The following is a 4792-nucleotide window of genomic DNA, read 5'->3' as shown; positions in this document are numbered from 1 at the left end:
ACCTTAATAAAAAATGGAAAAAATTAAATTAAAACAAACAGACAAACAAAAAACACCACACACACAGTGACGGGGAGAAGGAAAGGAAAAATACCAATAGCATATTTCACAGACAAAAAAAAAAAAAAAAAAACCTCCAAAAATTCATATGGCATAAAAATCTTAGAAGAATCCATAGATAGCAAAATATCAGATGTACACTGTAGCAATATCTTTACCAATACAGCTTCTAGAACAATGTAAACTAAGGAGAAAATAAAAAAATGTATCAAGATAAAAAACTTCTGCACAGCAAAAGAAACCACCAGCAAAACAACAAATGAGCCCACTGCATGGGAGAACATATTTGCCAATGTTATATACAATTAGTGGCCCAGAGCACAAAATTTGTGCAGGGGGGGGGGGGTTTCCCTCAGCCCAGCCTGCATCCTTTCGCAATTGGGGAACGCTGGCTCCTAACCGCTCAACTGTCTGCCTGCCTGATTGCCCCTAACCCCTCTGCCTGCCTGCCTGATCACTCCTAACCATTTTGTATGCCTTCCTGATTACCCCTAACTGCCTCTGCCTGCCTGCCTGATCTTGCCCCCAAGTTCCATCCCCTGCTTGCCTGGTTGCCCCCAACCCACCTACCCTGCTGGCCTAATTTCGCCCCATCAACTACAGGCCTGATCTTTCCCCTAACTGCCCTCCCCTGTTGGCCTGATCTCGCCCCCAAGTGCCCTCCCCTACCAGCCAATTTGGTTCTTTTTTTTTATATATATATTTTATTGATTTTTTACAGAGAGGAATAGAGAGGGACAGAGAGTTAGAAACATCGATGAGAGAGAATCATCGATCAGCTGCCTCTTGCACACCCCCCACTGGGGATGTGCCTGCAACCAAGGTACATGTCCCCGACCGGAATCGAACCCAGGACCTTTCAGTCCACAGGGCGATGCTCTATCCACTGAGCCAAACCGGTTTCGGCCAATTTGGTTCTAATTGATCAGTTTCTCTGCCAGTCAGCATCAAAAGCTCTGCCTCCTTGGTAGCCATTGGTTCCTCACAGTTCACCCAGATTTAGTTCTGATTGGTCGGTTTCTATGCCAGTTAGCATCAAATGCTCCACCTCCTAGGCAGCCATTGCCTCCTTGCCTTCACCAAGATTTGGTTTTGATTGGTCAGTTTCTGTGCCAGTCAGCATCTCCCGGCCTATCAATGGGCCTGATAAAAGAGGTGGAGCTGATCAGCAGCCCCAGCAGACGCTTGAGAGAAAGAGAGGCATGGCTGATGGCCAGACCCTGAGAGAAAGAGAGCAGCAAGGGCTGGTCAACAGCTGCCACAGAGACTGTGGTTCAGACACTGCTTCTCTCTCCAGGCCTTTCTTTGGGCATGATCCATAGCCTCCTCAGTAGTCAGTGGTGGGTCACAGTGCCCACAGCGGTGGGCAGTCAGTGTTGGGTCACCATAGCAACCCAGCACTGATTTTCAATCAGTTGGGCCTTTGGTCATTTTGGATGTTACAGACCCTGAGCTTTTATATTCTATTTAATAAAGAGGGAATATGCTAATTGACCATCGTGCCCTCACAAAGATGGCAGCACCCACAACCAATAAGGAAGGAATATTCTAATTGTCTGCCATGCCCTCATAGATTGCAGCACCCACAGCCACAAGATGGCGGTGCCCAGTCCCCTCAGCCCTGCCAGGGCGGCAGGCACACGAAATGGCTGGGCCCACTCCCAGGCAGGTCTGGCCACTCCACACACCTGCCTGCAGAGTCCCCCAGTCTCTTCAGTCCCCAAGCTTCTCAGGGCTGGTCCAAGGTGCAGGCAAGCCTCGTATGTCAACTGCCCAGCCACCCAGGGCTGCTTGAGGCATAGGCAAGTCTCAACTGTTGGCTTCCCAGATGCACAGGACCGCCTGAGGCTCAGGTAACGAGGGCTGACCAAGGCTTATGCTGCCAGCAGTGGAAGCGGCAGAAATGTGATAAGGCATCGTCTTCCCCTGATTGCCAGGTCACCTCCCGCCCCTGAGGGCTCCCAGACTGTGAAAGGGGTCAGGCCAGGCTGAGTGACCACCCCCTCCAGTGCATGAATTTTCATGAAACATTCCTCTAGTATTAGGATAAGGGCTTAATCTCCAAAATTTATAGGGAACTCATACAATTCAACAAAAGAAAGATAAACAATCCAATTTAAAAATGGGTAAAGGACCCATTTAGACACTTTTTGAAAGAGGACATACAGAAGACCAAGAGACATATGAAAACATGCTCAAAGTCACTAATCATTTGAGAGATGCAAATCAAAATGACAGGGAGGTTCCATCTCACACCTGTCAGAACAGCTATCATCAACAAATCAATAAAAAGAAAGTGCTGGAGAGTATGTTGAGAAAGAGAAATCCTCATGCACTGCTGGTAGGAATGTAAACTGGTGCAGCCATTGTGGAAAACAGTATGGAGTTTGCTCAAAAATTTAAAAATGGAATTCCCATCTGACCCAGTGATTCCACTTCTAGGAATATATGCCCAGAAACCTGAAACACCAATCAGAAAGGATATATGCACCCCTATGTTCATAGCAACACAATTTACCATAGCTAAGATTTGGAAACATCCTAAGTGCCCATCAGCAGATGAGTGGAATAGAAAACTATGGTACATCTACATAATAGAATACCATCCTATCTAATAAAAGAGTAATGTAAATTAACCATCACTCCACTACACCCACAAGCCACGCCCACAAGCCACGCCCACCAGACAATCAGTTTCAATTATAGAAAATACATAAATCCTAACAGAAATGGCTGCCACCATGGAGCAAGCAGAAGGTTTGGCTCTGCTCCAGGCTACAAAGTTTCAATTATAGAAGATAAATAAACCCCAGATACCAGGGTCTCTGCTTGGGTTGCCAGGGGGCGTGGCTGGCCTGCAAACCACCACAGGCCCCTTACTCAGGATGCCCCACACCCCAAGGGTACCCCCACCCTGATCCGGGAAACCCTTCAGGGCAAACCAGCTGGCCCCCACCCATGCAACAAGCCTCTATCCTATCTAATAAAAGAGTAATATGCAGATTGACCATCACTCCAACACACAAGATGGCTGCTCCCATGTGGACACAAGATGGTCACCACAAGATGGCCAGAGGGGAGGGCAGTTGGGAGGGAACAGGCCTGCAAGGGAGGGAATTTGGGGGCGATCAAGCCTGCAGGGGAGGGCAGTTAGGGGTGACCAACCTGGCAGAGAAGGGAAGTTGGGGCCGACCAGGCCTCCAGGGAAGGGCAGTTGGGAGGGACCCAGACCTGCAGGGGAGAGCAGTTGAGGGGAACCTGGCTTGCAGGGGAGGGCAGTTAGGGGTGACCAGGCCTGCAGAGGAGGGCAGTTAGGAGCAAACAGGCTGTCAGGGGAGCAGTTAGGCATCAATCAAGATGGCAGGGAAGTGATTAGGGGGTGATCAGGCTGGTAGGCAGAAGTGGTTAGGGGCAATCAGAAAGGCAGGCAGGCAAGCAGTTGGGAGCCAGCAGTCCTGGATTGTGAGAGGGGTGTTTGACTGCCGGTTTAGGCCCCACCGGGATTGGACCTAAAAGGGCAGTCAGACATCCAACAAGGGGTCCCAGATTGAAGAGGGTGCAGGCCTGGCTGAGGGACACGCCCCCCTGTGCACGAATTTTGTGCACCAGGCCTCTAGTGCTGCTATAAAAAAGAAAGAACTCTTACCATTTGCAACAGCATAGATGGACCTGGAGAGCATTATGCTAAGTGAAATAAGCCAGTCATAGAAAGATAAACATCACATTATCTCACTCATTTATGGAATATAATGAACAACATAAACTGATGAACAAAAGTAGACCCAGAGTCAGAGAAGCCATCAAACAGACCATCAAACCTCGGAAGGAAGGCAGAAGAGGGTGGGAAATGGGGTGAAAAATAAACCAGAGAACTTGTATGCATGCATATAAGCATAACCAATGGACAAAGACAGTTGGGGTATAAGGGCATGTGCTGGGGGGTGGGAAAAAATAAATCCAAAGTCAGAAGCATTTAACAGACAAGCAAATCTCAGATGTAAGGCGGGAGAGGGTGGTGGTGAGGATTAAGACAGCAACCAAAGGACTTGTATGCATGTGTATGAGCATAACAAATGGACATAGAAACAAGGAGGATGAGGGCATGTGCTGGGGGTGGGTGGGGCTGGGGAGAGGTGAATGGGGGGAAAAGGAAATATATGTAATCTATATGTCCTATATAATATAAGCCTAATATGCTAAGTGTCCAGTTGTTCAGTAGTCTGTTCAACCAATCAAAGAGTAATATGTTAATGACTAGAGGCCCAGTGCACAAAATTCATGCACAGGGGGCACGAGGTTGTGTTCCCATCCCAGCTTGTACCCTCTCCAATATGGGATCCCTCTAGGGATGTTCTACTGCCCATTTAGGCCCAACCAGGATCAGGCTTGGTCACCCCTAACTGCAGGCTTGATCACCCCTAACTGTCCTCCCCTGCTGGCCTGGTTGCTCCCAACTTCCCTCTCCTGCTGGCCATTTTGTGGTGGCCATATTGCATCCACATGGGGGCAGCCATCTTTGACCACAATGGGGCAGCCATCTTGTGTGCTGGAGTGGTGGTCAATTTGCATATTACTCTTTTATTAGATAGGACATGCTAAGGCCACTCAGCCACTCACTATAACATGCACTGATCACCAGGAGGCAAACACTCCAACCAATAGATTATCTTTCTGCTGGGTTCCTGCTGATTGGGACTAAGACAGGCTGCACACACCCTGGAGCTCTCCCACA

The sequence above is a fragment of the Pipistrellus hanaki genome (assembly GCF_964339955.1).
Source record: "Pipistrellus hanaki genome assembly, chromosome: X".
Lineage (NCBI taxonomy): Eukaryota > Metazoa > Chordata > Mammalia > Chiroptera > Vespertilionidae > Pipistrellus > Pipistrellus hanaki.
The sequence above is the reverse complement of the archived record's forward strand: the minus strand, read 5'-3'. Positions refer to the sequence as shown.